This window comes from Vulpes vulpes, chromosome 3 (genome assembly GCF_048418805.1).
Source record: "Vulpes vulpes isolate BD-2025 chromosome 3, VulVul3, whole genome shotgun sequence".
Taxonomy (NCBI): Eukaryota; Metazoa; Chordata; class Mammalia; order Carnivora; family Canidae; genus Vulpes; species Vulpes vulpes.
The window spans coordinates 120,021,322-120,041,631 of NC_132782.1; the positions used below are offsets into that span (position 1 = coordinate 120,021,322).

At 34.9% G+C, this 20,310-nt stretch overlaps 1 long non-coding RNA gene across 1 annotated transcript in view; it reads left to right on the plus strand.

Moving 5' to 3' along the window:
- The window catches only part of LOC140598357 (uncharacterized), a 109,179-nt gene extending 92,797 nt beyond the window's left edge, over positions 1-16,382 (plus strand). The window contains exons 3-5 of the long non-coding RNA XR_012000737.1: positions 7,808-7,977; positions 10,274-10,417; positions 10,908-16,382. This is a non-coding gene — a long non-coding RNA (uncharacterized lncRNA). The remainder of the gene's footprint in view (positions 1-7,807; positions 7,978-10,273; positions 10,418-10,907) is intronic.
- The last annotated feature ends 3,928 nt before the right edge of the window (positions 16,383-20,310 follow it).

Below are 20,310 nucleotides of genomic sequence, written 5' to 3' on the forward strand. Positions count from 1 at the left end.
CATGAAAATGCTTAGCGACTCCTGAGAAGCACAGCTGTTGGACAAAGCACAGGGCTCAAGGTTGTGCCTTGGGAGGGCTAACAGAGAAATTCATCCAATCAAAAGGCAGGCTGGAAAATGTCAGATCAGATATGCCAATCACCATAAAAAAGGTGATGACCCGAAGAGGTGATAGTGCCAACCTGATGCAGAACTCAATCTATAAAGAACAATTCTCTTGCTACTGATTTCACTTATTTATCTATGGCATTGGTAGGAACAGCTGCAGAAGATAGAAGCTGATATAGAGAGATAATGCTTCAAAAATGGTGCAGAAAAATCTTTTGTTAAAGAGAGGGTCAATTTTCTTTTACCAAAAGAAAAACCTCATCTTATCATATAAATGAAAAAGAGAAGAAAAGAAAACACAAAAAACTCCATACATTAATATTTCTATGCAAGAATAATGGGACACATATCTAACCCAACCTTTAATGCAGCAGAATTGTGTTATATTGCCAAGATATAAAAAAGACTTTACATAAAAACATAAGATTTCAAAAAATGTTGGAAGCTTTTTTGCCTGATAATGTCACCAATTAGTTCAAAATACACACTACTGTACTGTAAAAATGAAAATTAAAAAAAAGAAAACATCTTAATTATTGGATTAATGCAGTAACTAGTCAATGTCCAGCAAGAAGAGATACAGTTTTACCCTAAATTATTAATTAAACTGGTTTTAACTTGCTCTTCCAATTTGATTTCCTTTTTTAAGAGGAAAATATTAGAACTCATTGCTACCTGCAATACTTGCTACTATATTTACATTTCAATCACATTTTAACATTAGCTGCAAAACATCCCGAGCTGTGTAATGTTACCAATTACATTGTTAGTAGGTTATATAATCTGCCAATTACAACTAAAAATAAATGCCAGGTGTTTCCATCTCAAGTCATTAAAATGCACATGATGGGCTGGGACTGACCCTGGGGCTGTCTTACTAGCATTCAACATAAAAATCACAAGAGGAAAAACAACAAATAACAAAAACAAAAACAAAAACAACAACAACAACACCAAAAATACACCCAAAACCCAAAAAAACCCAGAACCCCTCCAAAAACCCAAACCAACAACAACAAAAAAACAAGCATATGGACCTACATAGATAGATGGATAGATTTTTGTTTTGTAGTTGCGCTCTTACAAATAAGATAACACATTTTGCATGCCTATATGATAATACGAGTGTTGGAATGTGTATCTTCTATCCAAAAGGGACAATTTGAAAATATCTGTACAGGAGAAAAATAATAATTTTCCTTCTTCTAGATTCTTGGCTAAGATCTCAACACCCTAGAATCAAAGGCCAGATTAACAGGAGAAAAACAAAATTAATAGCATATATAACTTCAGTATATATGGGAGATACCCAGGAAAAGTTACTACCCCCCTGCCCACCCTCCCCCCCCCCGCCCCCATGGCCCAAATTATTGCCTTAAATACCATGCCCAGCTAAAGACAAAAGACACTGGGGAGAGCAGAGCCAAGTTGTGAGTGGTTTCCAGGCAAAGCTCAGTAAAAGAAGGTATTTTTGTTATGCAAAATTAAGTCTCTGCCTTCTCCAAAGATAAGAGTTTCTAGAGATTTAGCCATCTTCCCCTTCCTCTGCCTGGGAGACCCCCTTACAAATGGAGATTTCCCTTGTAAATGTAAATATGCCTACAAAAGGTAACTTCTACTCCATTCAGAGCTTCTCCTGTGTTTGTTGTTTCTTAAAGATAAAGCCTAAAATAATCCTCATGCCGAAGAGGCATATTTGGGACTGACAAATTCCACTTCTCCTTCACATTAGATATGAGGGTGTTTTCTCCTGAACACGAGAAGGAAAAGAGTAGAAAATCTAGATGCTTCTTGAGACCAATTTGTCAATTCAGAATGTGAGAAAACGAAAATAATTCAAGTTTACAGATGAGTTTTAGGTACTTTTATATTAACTACAGGGTTTTTATTCTTAATTATTGCATTCTAGGAAATTTAGAATCTGCGGTCAATGTTTTAATTCACCTCAATTTTTGTCCAATGGCGTCTTCTTCCCTGGCCTATGTGAGGATGACAAGTTTAAAAATGCTCAGCAAATAGTTGCCAAGTACAATGGATGAATATGTGAATCAGCACAGTAATGCCAAGTATGTAGTATGTGGTTCAAATCCATACATAGGCCTAATATAAATTGCTTTCCGTGAACCACCCATAATTGCAGCAAAAAATCAATCCTTTTTGTGCATTCTCTGTAGGCTAGCACTCCTGTAGAGGCTGCTTTCAGGCAAAAGGTTTGAGCGATGGAATGTAGAAAGGACCTACGGTGACCACCAGGCTGAATACAGACAGGCCCAGCAGGTGATCCACCTCCCAAATATCCATGGGCCTTGATTGACCAATGGGCTACTTATAACTAGGCACAGTTACCAAAAAAGGGAAGATCCTGTATGTTGCCATGCCTTCTCATCTTTCCCTTTTAAAAACAGGCCCCACCCCCTGCCTCCTTGCAGAAGCCTCTACTCTGCTGTCATACCCTCAGCTCCCTTGAGGTGTATTCAATAAACTTCTATTTTCTTTGTTCTGTCTCAGGTGAATGCTTCGACATCTAGTGCCACTGGCTTCCACTCAATTGATGCCCTACATTTGGGGCCCCTAACTGATGGGGAAACTCCTCATTTAGGCACTGATGTAGGAAGGAACATTAGAGTTTAAAGCCAATGGCTAAGAAAGATTTCTTGTGAGGTCTTTGGAGGCAAAAAAAAGTGTGTGGTTGTTTGTTTGCTTGTTTGTTTGGTTATTTATTTGTTTGAGAGAGAGGGAGAGCACACACAAAGAGGAGAGGCAGAGGAGCCTGATGTGGACCCTGAGATCATGACCTGAGCTGAAGACAGCCACTTAACTAACTGAGTCACCCAGGTTCCCCGACAGGGTCCATGGGCAGAAAGAGCTGCACCGGGGTCATGAGGAGTGGTCCATTATATACTTCTGGGAGGGGGTTAGGGATAGCGTAAGTCTCTAAGGAATTTTGGAAGCAAGATTTCCAGGACCTTGAGGGGGCTAATATTGTGCCAAGATAGTGAATTTGAGAAACCACCAAGGAGCTGACACCCATGCAAACACACGGGGGTTTATTTACAAGCTGGACCTTGGGTCCAAGTACACCCGACACAGCGGAGCAGGGACTTGGACCCGGAGGTGGGTTTCAGCTTAGTTTTATGGGATGGTCTAGGGGACTTTCAGAAGGGGGGATGGAATTTCTCAAGTTCTGTTTACATTCTGATATGGGGCTTTCAAGGGCACTGAGCTGTTCTCATTCTGAAATGGGGCTTCCTGCCACTGGCTTGGGCTCTGTTCTCATTTTAATATGGGGCTTTCTAGGGCATTAAGCTGTAAGCTGGTTTTTTTTTTTTTTCTTTCCTGTAACTGAAGTAATGTAAATTTCAGCTCTTATTTACAGGGGCCTGGGATGTCTGTACTTGTGCTAACGCTGAACTTAAAGTGGAATGGCCTTAATTTTCTCGGCTTCCACACTAGCTATTGTTGGGAAAATGTCATTTATTACCCTCTAACAAAACCTTAGTCATGAGACCCTTCAGCTGTATATCGGTGGGCCATATGCTTGCAGGATGATTACCAACTCGCACCTTGGAGGGTTTAGAGATAAAGAAAATTTCTAAATGAATATTCTGTGTTAACATAGATTTGCAGGACCCTGGAAGTCTGGCTAAGATTGCCCTTTGCCCTTAGTGAAGTATTAAAATTGAGGCATTTGAGTCCCTAGAGGAATGTCTCTCTGCCTGTTTCAAGGGCTGTAGGTAGTAAGGAAATTTATTAATTTCTTTTCTGCCTTTGTTTCCCACATCAGGCACCACAACTCCTACAACTGCATCTTCTATCCTGCATCACCAATTATTCCCTCTTTACTGTAACATTCCAAGATCATCCAAACATGTTATATATTTCTTACTATAAAACAAAAATGGATCTCAACACCCTTTTTTTTAAATTTTTTTTTTAATTTTTATTTATTTATGATAGTCACAGAGAGAGAGAGAGGCAGAGACACAGGCAGAGGGAGAAGCAGGCTCCATGCACCGGGAGCCTGATGTGGGATTCTATCCCGGGTCTCCAGGATCGCGCCCTGGGCCAAAGGCAGGCGCTAAACCACTGCGCCACCCAGGGATCCCCTCAACACCCTTTTGTAACTGCTGTGCCACTTCTCTGCTCCCAATTGCAGTGAAACTCCTCAGGGAATGTGGTTTCTTTCTCTTCATTAACTTTTGGACTCACACTAGTCAGGTGTTTTCCTAACCACTCCTTCAAAACCAGTTATTGTCAAATTCACAAATGACTCTTGGTAGTAAATGCAATGTTCACTTCTCAAGTAATATCTTACTAAAGCAATTAAAAACAGTTGATAGAGTTGACCATAACTTCCTCTTGAAATACATTTTTTTCCACTTATTTTTGAGTCAATACTCTTATTTTTTTTCCATCCACCTCATTGAATGCTTCTTCTCACATGTCTTTGCTGGCCATCTCCTCCTGACTTCTCAACTTTGGACAGCTTTGGTTCTAGTCCACTGAACTTTTCTTTCTTTTTTTTATACATTTATGCCTTAGGTAACATCATAATCTACGACTTCCAATAACATTTATTATGATGAAAACCAAATATGTATCTTTAACTAAAAACTTTCATGAATTCTAAACTTGAGTTCCCTACTCAGCATCTCTATTTCAATGTCCAACAGACATTCCCAATGCAACATGTTCCAAACTGAACACTTGATTTGCCTCACCAAAGGTCTTTCCCATTCCAAAAAGAAGACCATTCTTCTTTCAATTACTCAAATGAACAATCATGGAGTCCTCTGACATTTATTTTTCTCTTATACTCCACATTTCTTTCTGTCTTCACTTTCTGTCAAATCTTTCCATTGCTACTGCTATTGACCTGATGGAAATGTTCATAGCTTCATCTAAACATTCTTACGTGGGCATTTGCAATAGTTGTCTAACAGCTCTCCCTGTTTCCACTCTTTATTTTCCTCATCCTGTCCACTGTTTATTTTCCTCAATGTAGCCATAGTTAAAATTTTAAAACATGAGTCAGATCATGCAACTATCCTGCTCAGAACTCTCCACTGAGATTTATATATGATTGAGTTTCTTGACAGAGCTCAGATACTTTATTACTCTCTCTTTGGCTTGTTCTGCTCCAGCCATAAGGACCTACTTCATGAGTTCATCAACGAGCTGCACCTGTTTCTGCTCTAGGTTCTTTGCACCTGCTCTTTCCTCTTTTCAAAGTGGTAGCTTTCTTGGTCACTTTTGCCTGGTCTCTGAACAAACGTCATTTTATCAGAGAAGTCTCATCATAACATCTATAAAACATCTTATAATTTTCTATTCTCTCTTACTATGCCTTACTTTTCTTCAAAACATTTAATTCATCTCATATATTATAGATTCATTTGTTTAACCTCTGTGTCTATCTCCCCTGAATACAAACATAATAAGGCTACTGATTCTGTTTGCACTTTGTTTCATTGTTACATCCTTAGTTTCTAGGACAGTAAGTGGTACATGGTAAATGCTAAAAACAGATGTTGGAATAATGAATGGGTAAGTAAAAGGAAGAGAGAATTCTTTGGCACACTGCAAGAGATTTCAGTCCCTATTGAACAGTTGTATAATAATCTTTCTTTGGGTACAGTATTTCCATTAGCAATACAGCAATAAAACAACATATTTATCAAAATTTATACCACCATCAATCATCTCTACTATGTCTATGAAGACATTGAAATCTGAAAAAAATCATATATATTTAATATATAAATAATATCAAACATTATATTCCTAAATCCATTTGAGATGCTTATTTGAAATTTTACCAGTGCTTTTGGAAAACAGAATTTAGAATGCTTTTTTCTATTCTTTTATTATTATCATTTTTGCTATAGGATATTCTACTTAAGGTAGTTACTGATGATTCTTTTTTAGTCTTTTCAAATATGTATGACAATTCAGGCTAGATTTCATTATGGTGTTTTCATTACAGCCCTTTAATTTTGGAAATGGATTACTTTAAATATCGCTGCATTTATCTAACCACCTCACTTTAACCTATTCTCTGATTCTCCACGATTGTAAAACCAATGCTAATTGCAGCGGACCTGCCATAAAATCAACACCATTCATCAATACCTTAAGATGTAATTTATACAAGAGATGAAAAATAAGTTCACTGAGGGACACCTGGGTTGCTCAGTGGTTGAGCGTCTGCCTTTGGCTCGGGGTGTGATCCTGGAGTCCCCACATCAAGCTGCATGGAGCCTGCTTCTCCCTTTGCTGATGTCTCTGCCTGTCTCTGTCTCCAATTAAATAAGTAAGTAAGTAAATAAATAAATAAATAAATAAATAAATAAATAAATTCACTGAAATTTGCTAAGGATTCAGTTACTAAGTAGGTAATAGTTTTGGATTTTCTTTCATTTTTTGGGTGTGTTTATGATTTTACTATTGTAGGCTCACTTCTATCAGAAATGTTGGAAGAAGAGTTCAAAGGCACTGGTATTAAGTTGGAGATCCCCCTAACCTCTGCCTAGGTAATAACCATTCACAATCAGCATGTGCATCAGTGTGTATTTACCCAAGAAGACTTGCATTTGATTTTTCCTGGTACTCTCAAGAGTAGCCACCATCTTAACTGGGTGATTTGCAGATGTAAATGGCCCTAACACATGAGGGTGGCTGATGCATTTGAAATTCCAGAGAGAAATAGGGAGCTGGGGATCCCTGGGTGGCGCAGTGGTTTGGCGCCTGCCTTTGGCCCAGGGTGCGATCCTGGAGACCCGGGATCGAATCCCAGGTCAGGCTCCCGGTGCATGGAGCCTGCTTCTCCCTCTGCCTGTGTCTCTGTCCCTCTCTCTCTCTCTGTGTGACTATCATAAATAAATAAAAATTTTTAAAAAAAAGAGAAATAGGGACCTAGTTTTACTGTTGCTTATTTAATCTACTATCCAGAGCACACACAAAAAGCTATTTCTCTTAATTCATAATTTTCCTCAAGATATAGCTTGTCCTTAGGTCCTTAGGGTGGCTCAGTCACTTAAGGGTCTCCCTTTGGTTTACATCATGATCCCAGAGTCCTTGGATAGAGTCCCATATCAGGCTCCCTTCTCAGCAGAGTCTGCTTCTCCCTCTGCTCATCCCCCTGCTCGTGATCTCTCTCTCTCTCTCAAATACATAAATAAAATCTTACAAAAAAAAAAAAAAAAAAAAAACCAAAAACATAGTCTTTCCTGATTCCAGATTTTGTGAGTAGCTGTTTCTCTTCTGGTTCACCACTCAGTATACAACCCAGGATCAGCCCATAGCACCTTTCTTTCTTCCCCTCTGGGCAGTGCTACACATGCAAGCACTAAGACTTAATGCCATTAGGGTATTTTGATAATTCTCCCATATACTTAGTTTCCTGGATGGGTATCCTTACTTCATTGTTAATTTCAAATGGTTCTTCTATTTTCTGGCAGTCTCTTTCATGATTTAAAAATATTTTAATCTTTTGTATGTCTTATAGGCAGTGGGTTTAGAGATCTTCAATTTATTACTCTAAACAGAAATCCACCCTTTGAATTTCTGTTCTAAAACATTTTGCTTACCTTTGCATTTGCATGTAGTTCTTATTAAGTAAATTGAAGCAAAAAAAAAAAAAATTAAGATAGTTCTGTCCTGAGCTCATTTTTTGATACCATTTTTTTTTCTTATACAGGAAGAATGATTTTGAACAGCCCATTATGTTCTATGGCTGCTAATTGTAGGAAACATTGAGAAAAATTCTAATTATGATGACAATGATGGTAATTAGATTGAAAAAATTCCTGTGACTGAAGATAAACTGGGACTCCAGAATAAACTGAGGAGAAATTCAAGGATTCTCAGGTAAATTGTTCATTATAACGTGGGCTTTTTGAAATCTCTGGTTTATGTAGTAATAGAATATTTTGGGGTCACCTGGGTGGCTCTAGTCGGTTCAGTGCCTGCCTATGGCTCAGGTCCTAATCTCAGGGTCTTGGGATCAAGCCCCACTTTGGGCTCCCTGCTCCGCAGGGAGTCCACTTCTTCTTCTCCCTGCCCCTCTGGCTTGTACTCTCTCTTTCTCTCAAATAAATAAATAAAATCCTTAAAAATAAAATAAAATACGCTGGTACCCTAGACATCAAGTATAAGACAATGTGATTATACTCTAGGAGGTATATATGGATAGGATAACTATATCCATTTCTCTTATTATCGACTTATCACAAATCATCTTAAATAATTACAAATGTTCTAATTCTCAGAGTAGAACCAATGGTATCTTTTTAATTTTGAAAATTAAGTGAAATTAGCTTTTCTGAGATCTTTTTCCAACCTTTGAAATATACTAATTTTTATTCCAGAAGTGAAGCAAGAATTTCAGATATTGACCTCTTGTAGTTCTCATTTTAAATTTCTGCACTACACAAAGATATTAAACTACAAGGGATAAGTTATAACTACAATTAAAGTATTTTGTTAACTTCAAAGCAGGGTTGATGCCAGGATGGCATTAACCTATGAACTTTAAAAGAACTGACAAGATAATGAAACTATAAATTCCTGAGAAAATACCAAAAGGGTAGAGTACCTCTTCAGAATTTTTAACTATTCTGTATACTCTAAAATCTTAGTAAATTATTTAATATACACACACATATTATTTACATTTTTAAAAATCTTTTATCAGATTTCTTACAACAGAAAAACACTTTGATCTGTCACAAGATTATTTCTCTCCTTCAAAGATGATTCATAATAACTATCAATTATCTGTAAATGTAAATCATATGTTATATATATCTCATATCTTCCCTCTCTGCCCATTTCTATTTTTCTCCATCTATATACTTTTAGGTATATTTAATTTAGGAAATAAACAGGTATTTTATACCACTTATTCATTCATACTATTTCATTCTTCACAGATTAATACTGCTACATTCATATGTAAAAATCTCATTGGATTTACAGGTCTAATTCTTTGGAAAAAATGTGATTGTGAACAGTCCTTATATCAGCATCTTAATATAGTTCACTGTTTAAACATTACTATTTCAATTTGGATTTTAAAAATTCATTGCAAAATTATGGGCAAATTATTTAGGTTTAAATATTTCTGTAAAGTCATTAAATTCATGTTACTTATTAATTTATTTCACATATATTTTTATAAGCTACTATATAAGGCATATCTCCAATATACTATAGGAGAGGTTCATTGAAATGGCTCATTTGCTTTTCCTGTGGAAGAAAAATTTACCAATTTTGTTCTTTTATATATCATGATTTTGATGCAGCATTTAAGAATATTTGCCTAATTCCAGGTCCATAAAAGGTTTCTCCTATATATTATATGTTGGACTACTTGGATAGGTTTTCAAATATTGAGCTAGCTTTTCATTCCTGGGAAGTGTGTGTACTGCTGTACTCAATTTACTGATAATTTTACTGAGAGTTTTCATTCCTATGTTCATGAGGAATATTTGTCTAATATTTTTCTGTTTCTCTTTATCTCTTTTTATTTCTTGTAATGATGTAATACTAGCTTAAACAAATGGATTAGGAAGTAATAATTTCTCTTTTTCTGTTTCCTAGAAGACCTTATGTAGAATATCTGGTGTTATTCCTCTTTTAAAAATGTGCAACAGTTTTCCAGTAAAACCATCAGAACCTGGAGAATTCTTTTCCAGGTTTTAAAATATGAGTGTAATTTCTTTAATACTTATATTAGTCCATTTCATTTAAGTTGTCACATTTATGCATGTTAAATTTTTGTAATATTGTAATTAATATTTAAGAAGTCATGACTTCTTAAAGTTTGAATGTCTCTAGCAATATCCCTCTTCCTTTTTATTCTCTTTTTTTCTTTTGGGTGAGAACATTTCAGTCCTACTCTTAGCAAATTTCAACTATACCTACTATGTTAAAAACTATAGTCACCACATTTTACATTAGATCTTCAGACTTCTTTTACTGCTTTCATTTCTGAAATTAGTAATTTGTGTCTTTACTAAAATTTTGTCAATGTTCCTAAAGGTTTATTGTTTCTTTTTCACTCTTCTGATTTTCCTTTCCTGTCTTTTTTTTTTTTTGCATTGCTATTTCATTCTGTTTATATTATTTTTTTTAAGATTGTATTTATTTATTTGACAAACAGAAAGAATGAGCAGTGGGGAGAGGCAGAAAGAGAGAGAGAAGAAGGCTCCCACCTCAGCAGGAAACCCGATGTGGGGCTTCACCCCAGGACCCAGAAATCATGACCTGAAATGAAGGCAGATGCTTAACCAACTGAGCCACTCAGGTACCATATCTATTTTATTTTGTACTCTATTTGTATATAGGGTTTTTTCCTCCCCCAGTGGTTGCTTTGGGGACTATAAACTATACAGTTAGCTTTTACAGTCTACTAAAATCAATAGCTTACCAAAAGAATAAAGACATCTGATCACTATATAGACCCTTTACCTTTCCTCCTTTTGTTATGATTTTGTTCTATATCACATCTACATACCTTGAGAACCCTATTAGATAATGTTACAATTTTTGCTTTTAGTACTCAAACTTCTTTTAGACGCATTTAAATATTAAGTTTAAATTATTCATATATATATAGATTCAAGTGCTTCTGAGTATATATGCTTTGCTAGTAGCTGCCTTTCCCACATAGCTTCCTATAGTAGTTTTTTCACTTTGAATGCAAAGTCAGATATTTTCACTTCTGGGGAATGAATAACATATTTGAATTCTGGTTCTCAATCACACTGATTTTCTGTCTTATGATTGTTTGAAAGAAGAGAGGCTTTCAAACAAATGAAAAGGTTTATGGTCTGAGGCATGAAATTATCCTGATTTCTGGACCTTGGAGACTCCTACTTAGGCACCAGCAGGTTCACCTCCAAAGATATTCATCATGGCATCTTCTCAGTGGCTTCTTCTCAAATACAGCTAAGTACTCTTTTTTTTTTTTTTCCTAGTCCCTGGTACAATATTTTCAAAGCAGGAATATGTTAGCTTATATTTTGGTTCAAAAGGATGATTGATTGAAAGTAAAACATCAAACTTCATTTCTCAAAGTATTTGTGGCTAATGGAGCCAGGTGGAATTTAAAAATTAATCTGGGCAGACATCACGTTAACTTTATCTGTTAAAAAGAGAAGAAAGGCTCAATAGCATATGAAACTCAGTGTTGCTCAAATGTTGGATTAAATCTAATTTCTAATTGATAGCTTCAGAAGATGTTTAGATATGAACTCACAGTATGCCATATATCTATGTCTGAGTCAGAGTCTTGAAGAAAGCATTCTCTTCCAAAATAATTGTTACTATCACAATGATATTCCTATAGTATTGTTAACTTTCTCATGTATGTTTAGAACTATGAAGACATTACATTATAAGTACAGTTTGACTAATTATACAAAAACAAAATTTTGGCTCAAAGCTATACTTTTAGTAGATCCAGTTGGGTGCTGCACCACTGGCCCACATCTGTTAAAATGACTTTAAAATATAATCAGACTATAAGCCTAGTCTGAGCACGATGTTACAGTAAAAGAAACACACTCACAAAGCCAAGAGTGCATTAAAAGAAATTCTAAATTTTTTTGCATCTCTTGAAGAACAGGAAATTAATCACAATAACTGGAGCAATCGTTTAAAAAACAATTTCTCCATCCTCATCATTTTCTTGTGTACATAAATGACCACAGCATGCAACAAGTACTTTATGAATGTTAGTTTCTTCTACTCTTTTTGTGACTTTGATATTTAATAATCTGGTCTTTAGCTTCTCTCAGAAATCTGTTAGCTCAGATTGAGTTAACTGAAATATTTAAGAGTAATTAAAAAGGGATATTTGTTCCTTTGGACTCCTTTTCTTTTGGCATATGGAATTACAACGCCAGAATTTTATGTAACTAAAAAGCATTTCTTTTTTTTTTTTAAAGATTTTATTTATTTATTCACGAGAGACACAGAGGAGAGAGACAGAAACAGGCTCCTTGCAAGAAGCCCAGTTTGGGACTTGATTCCAGATTCAGGGATCATGCTCTGAGCTGGAGGCAGATGCTCAACCGCTGAACCACCTAGGCATCCCCTAAAAAAAGCATTTCTTTAGCTTTTTTGAGAACTGATTTTATAAAGGCCCAATCCGATTCTATGAGTGTCTTTTCTGCTTATTGGTAAAAGTTACATTTGTAAAAAATGTTTCTTTCTTATTCGATGGCAATGATGGAAAAAAAATGTATGTAATTAGTCCTTTTGAGATTTTTACAGGGAATGATCAATTTTGCCCTACCAGCTAGCATACACTTCTTACTAACAAATAATAAAAATTTCATAACAAATTATGCTTTCATTTATGCTTGCAACTCCAGGACATATAGAGTTAACTTTTGAGCTTAATAGCAGTATGCTTAACCTACTTTTCTCTTATAATATCAAATGTCTACCCTCACTTTTAAAAATGTGACACTCTTTAATGCATCATTATGTGATTGTCAGTGTGTGTGTCATAGAAATAGGTGGAAAGAACTAACTAATTAGTTAATTAAATTGCTATATAAAGTCAGATATAGAAAAATTTATTTAAGTTTTTGGCTATTCTCCACTTAGTGATGTTTTTTTCTATTCACATATTTGTTTTTGGCCCTTTTCCCCAAATCTCATTCTGAAACAGAATGATGATGAGATAATGTTATTTTTATGTTAAATTATACCATCTTTCAGGAAACTTTTCATACATTTCAATTTTTAACTAAATCCAGCTACATCGCTTATTTGCTACCATAGTATTGTAGCATGTCAGGGAAACATTTATTGGGATAGGGAATTGTTTAAAATATTAAGGATCAGAAGAAAACATAAGAAAGAATAATCTTTGGGACTAGGCCTAGGTTAAGAGTTCTGAGATGTGACATCAAAATCAATTTGTTAGAAAAAAAAGGGGGGGGGGTAAATTGAGCTTCATCAAAATTAGAAACTGTTATGCTGTGAAAGACTCTATCAAAGGAATGAAAAAAAGCTATATACCAGGATAAAATATTTGCAAAACACATCTAACTGAGGTATCAAATACAAACTATAAAAATAACTCTAAAAATTCAATAGCAAAAAAATAAATCCGATTATATAATAGGCAAGTAACATGAACAGATATTTTACCAGAGGAGGGATAGAGATGGCAAATACATGAAGATATGTTCAACATCATTAGATATTAAGAAATGAAAATTAAAACCACATATGACTTATTATTAAATATTTATTAGAAGGAGGAAAAAAACAGTCATAATACCAAGTGCAAGTGAGCATGTGGAGAAAGTGGATCTTGCATTCACTGCATGTAGGAATGTAAAATAAAACAGCTACTCTGGGCAATAGTTTGATAGTTTCTTTTAAAACCCAATAAGCACTTTCAATATTATTCAATAATCATACTCTATGACATTTATCCCAGAGAAATAAGTACTTATGTTCATACTAAAACCTATACACAATTGTTCATAGCAGCTTTATTTATAATGACCTAAAACTCAAAACAACTCAAATGTCCTGCTTCAATAGGTGAACTGTTAAGCCAACTCTGATACAGTGGAATACTATACAATGAAATACTACAAAGCAGTAAAAGGTACTGATGCACATAAAAACCTAGACAGATCCAAATGCATTATGCATAATGAAAAAATATTCTCAAAAAGTTATATACTGTATGTTTATTTCCTTAAATATTCTTACAAGGAGAAAAATGTTGCTAAGATGACCTTGATGGAAAGGAGATTCCTAACTCCATTTCTTCTTCATTAATTCTCATTTTCCTACTTTGCTTGACTTCATGGAGCTTCATGATGTTCCAGACCGAGCCCCCCAGACACTCCTAGAAGAATTTTTTGAGTGTTCCCAGAACCCCAAAATAATCTCTCTTAGGCATTCCTGATACCTCAGGACACATGTTGCTCTACAAGATGCACAAATTAAATCATTAAATCAAGATAAAGCACAGACACTCACAGACACAGTTCAAAGCTCTGGTGGCTGGGTGCTGAGATGCTGAGCATAGTTCCAGGGAAGGAGTCTGTCTGGTAGGGCCTCTCTCATGGCTGGGGATATGCACTGCCTCTATAAGGGCTCTGCAAAACAAATGCTGAGTGGTATTTTCATTTTGTCTGTCTTTATAAAAATAAAAATGCGCTTCAGATTTCTTTTGGTTAGCAAAAACAGGTACTAATGTAGTCTTTTGTAAAAGTGAAGTGGCACACATGAACTTTTGAAAAGCAGGGGATACCTGTGTTCATGCTAGATTTATTTTCCTTAGTAAAACCTCCTGTCCTTTCTTCAATACTCAAAAACAGTGACTAACCAACAGGGCCAACTCATGACCATGTGCAGTCCCACAGGGCCTTGTGCTTAGAAGGGCCCCACGCCTGATTTAATGCTTTGCTATAGCTGTCTTAAAATTCTTAATCACATTTTAACAAGGGGCTGTGCATTTTTACTTTGCCCTGGGCTCTACAAATTCTGTAGCCCATCTGGCTCCCAATGATAGTGAATAAATTTGATGCCAGCCTCCCACCTAAAAGCATGGGCCTTTCACATCCAGTACCTTCTCAGCCCTAATGATCACTCCTCCCATTTTCTTCAATGAAACTGGGTTGCTGGTTACTGTTCAGACATATTTATTTATTTCCTATACTTTAAGTTATTACTACTTGATATATTCTCAGTTCAGACCTCAAAGTTTTATTTAAATTTTATTTTCCTCCTTTATTTTTATTCTGAGTCCTAACACAGTTGACTATCTCTCTCCTCTAAAATCTATAGTACTGTGTTTATTTCTTCTTAGAGAAAATATTTATCATATTTATGTTAATTTTTCTTTCAGTAAATGTCTTGTTATCTCCACAAAAACAAGGATTAAACTCTTATTAATGTGTCACATACAGTGCTTAACATATATAACAATGCAATATTATAACAGAATTTACTAATGTAATCTAACTAACTGTTCTATGACAAAAATAAAAATATCCTTCAGTCTGGTACTCCTTCTCATGTTATAAATTAAAAGAAATGTATGTGCTTAGTGTTCCTGATGCCCTATCTATATAGTTTTTGCTTCTGAGTGGAATGGAGGAAAGGTAGAAATCCAGGCTGTAATAAATTCAGCAATAGAAACTTGAAATATAAAGGAAGAATAGAGGGGAAAGAAAAGCAGAGAAGGAAAAAAAATGGGAATAGAGACAAAAACATATCAATTCTGCTGATTAACATGTTCCTTGGTTGTATCGCTACCCTCTCTGGCATTTCAGAAAGGTGATATATCATCTGAGTGCTTGGTCTAGAACAGTAAAAGGAGAATTTAGGAAATAAAACTGGAGATGATGTAGCTTGCCTCCAGCATTTTGTTTATGAGAGTATCTATTCGTGTCTGCTTGGGCTTGTTGAATAATATCCATTCTGTCCTTGAGGCATAGATCAAGCAATGAAATTTTGTTATATTAGTCCTTTCAGGCTTTCTACCGATTCCAGAGTATCTGGAAGCTTAATAGTGTAAGGTGGTTATATTTATCAAAATTTTGTTAGGCATATCAGTGGCTCTATTACTTTGATTTAACTTTTTGGCAATGTCAGATAAAGATTAGATAATGGCAGGAAAGAGGGAGAGTGAAGAATTAGGACAAGAAAAAGAACCAAAAAAGTAAGAAAATACATTTTCCAGCTGGAATGAAACTCAAATATCATCCAAACTAGCTCGATCATTTAGTGTCCCAGTTATCCTCATTCTCCATCCACTACTCTTTCATACTATGATTGCTTACATAAATGCCTATGTAACTGTTAGAGAAAAACAAAAAACAAAAGAAATGAAAGCCAAGGTTAAGGTTTTATTATAATTTTGTTTAAACTATTCCTATCAAACGAGTGTCTTCCTTTTCACCAGTTACAAAACAGTATCGGGAATATAGTACCCAATGTAAAAAAGCAAACTAAAATCACAAGGAAGGTTATTATAGATACATATGAAGAACCTATACAATCATCAGTCTGTTTATTTGATTCATGAGTCAATAGATATTACCTTGGTGATAAAGGATGAAGTAAAAGCATGCAGGCTTCCAGGGGCAATTAAACGGTTATTCTAGGGAAGAACATCGAGGCACTGGAGAATGCTAACCCTGGAAGAGAGTAGAGAAGTCACCGAATTTTCCCTCCAAATTTATTAATAAGTGATAAAATATGAATGTATACAGTTTTGCCTTCTACTTCCCAATAATTGTTTCATTCAGTATGTTCAAGACAAAGTTAAATAATAGTAATGACAGTATATATATATATATATATATATATATATATATATAAATGAATGTATACACATGCATTTTTATATATTTATTACTAATTCTATAAAATACCATTTCAACATCTATTGAGACTTTTTTCCTTTATTCCATTAACATTACACTAATTGTATAATGTTGATTTAGTAGAGTTTCAATATTTTCTAAATCTGTCATGTCCTTATTCTCCTTTATCTTATATGACTATTAGAAGCCAACAGTTTAAGTAATGTCAGCCCTTATTTTCATTCCTGCACTGTAGTAAATATTGCCTAATATCAAAACCCATAAGGATGAGCTGAGCAACTACTTGAGGATCTTGGATCTTTGGTCTTCTTGGTTTCAATAACATTTTCATCCATTACTCTTCAGCCATAAGCCCTGACTTTGTTGTCACCAACAAAAGTATCTCATTCAAAATCTTGACTTATACCCTCTGATTGTCTTACTTTCCATTATTTTTTCAGCTCAATAATCTATTCCAGAATTTTTTCAACCTAAAGGAGAATCCCTGTTCTCTGAACCACTGGCTTTAACCATTCATTCTTTCCTTAGTCCATAACACCTCATGTTCTGTGTTTTCCTGAGTGATCTTAGATTCCATGATCCATCATTGTAACAAGTATCTTCTAAATGTCAGTAAATCCTGTATCCCTTTATAATACTTGCCTGGGGAAAAAATAGCTGTAATAAATCCCACATATTCAGTTGTTAAATACAAGTAGATAAAGTATGCCTTTTTAAGAGTATTTTTTTAAATTATTTTATTTATTTATTCATGAGAGACACACACAGAGAGAGGCAGAGACATAGGAAATAAAACTGGAGATGTAGGCACAGGGAGAAGTAGGCTCCTTGCAGAGAGCTCGATGTAGGACTTGATCCCAGGACCCCGGGATCATGACCTGAGCTGAAGACAGATGCTTAATGGCTGAGGCACCCAGGTGTCCTCAATACCTCTTTTCTATATAACTTTACACTTACCTTCTCCCCAATCTCAGCTGATGATCTAGCTTACTTCATTTTAAAAAGTAGAGTAAAAAAAAAAATGTCTCATTTTAAAAGTTTGCCTGCAGAGGAATATTCTCCTCGTCCCTCTAATGGATGTTTCTGTCCCTATTTCAGACAACTTACAATTTCAAATATGCAGGAGATCCCAATAAAGGAATTTGTACTGATAGGTTCCATTTCCCTGCATCATTAATCTCCCTCTCTCCTGGATTATTCTCATAACTGCCATAACGGTTCTTGTTTTAAAACAAACTAATCAGAACTCAAAACAACAACCTATTATCTCCATATTCTGCTACAATTTCCCCTTCCCGGTTTCCTTTATTCTATTCATTTATTACAAAAGTTTGTCCGAAGTAATTGAACTTGTTTCCTCATAATATCATTTTCACCTTAACCCACATCTTATTTGAACAATTATCAGGTTGAGGTCATCAACATCTTCCATCTTCTGAAATACATTGTTCTTCAATATCTCTATGGAGCATGTGACACTTTTGATCAATCTTTCCTTTTTGATACACTTCCTTCACTTGGATTCTATGATGACACTGTCTCCTAATTATCTTTTCCTTTAGAGTCTTTGTTGTTATTGCTGTTATTGTCATCCATATATCCTTTCCCTAACCTCTAAAAGGGGCATCCACTAGATCTTTGTCTTCAGTCCTTTTCTCCTCTCTATTTGCACTTTCTTCCTAGATCATCTACTTTAGCCCTCTGGCCATTATATTCCAATTATTTGTAATGACATCAAAATATAAGTGTTTAGATTTCCTCTTCCATGAGCTCCAGCTTTACATACCCAGTGCCAATTTAATAGCTCAAGATTAAAAAACTTTACATGAAAAAAAATAAAAAATAAATAAAAAGCTTAACATGGAACACTTTCCCAATCTCAAAGATCTAATCCTACATTTTCCCCAAACTCAGTGAATTTTCTTTCCATGAAGTTCACTTAAATTCACTCCTTTGTAATCAGTAGGAAGGGAACACATACCAAAAATGTATACTTTGTTGAACCTGAATATTTTTGCCCTTATAATGCTTTGTCGTTTACCTTAGATATATTCAAGATGAATTGCTAAATAGTAGGTAATGCTTACAATAGTCATATAACCAACAAAGGTCCTTTAATTTAATTTTTTACTGAGTAACTTTTATATCGTCTATAAAAGCTCTGATGACATATTCTGAACATTAACAAATATAAAGTTTAATAAACATTATACACTTTTTCCCTCAAAAGTCATCAAGGTTGTAAACAAGATGATGTCATAGGAAATGTCTCATTTAAGAGAGAATAACCTGGAAATAGTGTCCTGAATAACTTGTGATAGGAAATACTGGAGAGAGGAACAGATGGTTATAAAGCTATTGAATCCAGGAGTGAGATCACAAAGATTTTTTTTCAAAGATGTGGTAATTACTTATCCCTTTGATTGGTTAAAAAATCTTTCACTGAATTTCTACTGCTCACATCAGAATGTGCTACTTGATTTTTGCTACCAAGTATATGGCTTGGTATTTGCAAAAACAACAACAACAACAACAACAACAACAACAACAACAACAAAGAAAAGAAAAAAAAAGGAATAAAAAGCTCAGAGAAATCAGTTAAGTAAAATATGTTAAACAGATCCTTTTCTAGTAGTAGAGGGCATCAAGCAGAGGGGTACAGGGGAGTTCAGTGTTTAGGGAATCTTATGTTTCCCATTTCCTAAATGGAGGTGGTGCTGAAAATCTGCCCTTCAGGGTAAGACCTCACCAGGCTGTGGAAAGCAGAGACTGGGGGCTTAGCAAACACCCTTGTAAATACCCCAAGTATGTCATCCTGAATCCCCAGCAAAATTAGATTACTTGTTTGCAAAACTTGCCTTTTTTCAAGCCAGAATACTGGATCTAATGTCTGTATCTGAAAAACAATTTAGTATGCCATCAGCATTATCTAGCTACATTGCTCAATGGTTACATAATAATGACTAAGCATCCCATATACACAGTTGCATCAGGACTATATAAAGATGGTCTGTCTGTAGGCTTGCATAAGCAGTTATTTACAAGGTCTAGCAGCAACTGATCATGGCATTCCTTGGCAGGGCTTCCGTTAGCTAAGCATTTTAGAAATACACAAATAAACAATTAGAACACAGTACTAAATTATAGCTCACCAAAGATTGAAAAATATATGTAAGAGATACATATTTTTTTTGTAAAGCAGATATATTCAAAGCATGTTTATTCTCTTAATGTGATGCTATGAGGATTAAAAACATAGGTTATGTTGTATAGTAGAAGAGAAAATTTTCTCTCTTGAAAGATAGGAAATAGCAATGCACGTTTTGAGACTAGTGCTGCTTGTTTAGATTTAAACATATTTCATGTCTAATGCATCTGCAAATTTGAATTAGAAACTCTTACTGAACCTTGATTGCATGAGTATAAAACTGATTTATTAGTAGATATAAGAATCAATAACTCCTTTCACATAAGAACAAATAATATGTTTGAATATCTGAGTGCTATACATTATGTTTGGAGATCTGTCTCACTGCAGCCATACATCTAGAAAGTATTTCTAAGTGCTGGAATTTGCTTGTTCAATTATGGAATTAGTTGATATTGTGAAACATGGTAAAAGGAAGAGAATTCTCAGTTGAGAATAATCTAAATTGTTCTGCATTTTTTATTCAGTGAAATATTTGAAGTACCCAAAACTGTGCAAAATACTTGACTTTTTAAATTTTAATTTCTTAATGGTAAAAGTAATTAGTAATAGCCATGATACCATCAATATCAAATATGCTTAGTGTTTAATAAATAATAAGAAAAATATATTCCATTTTTT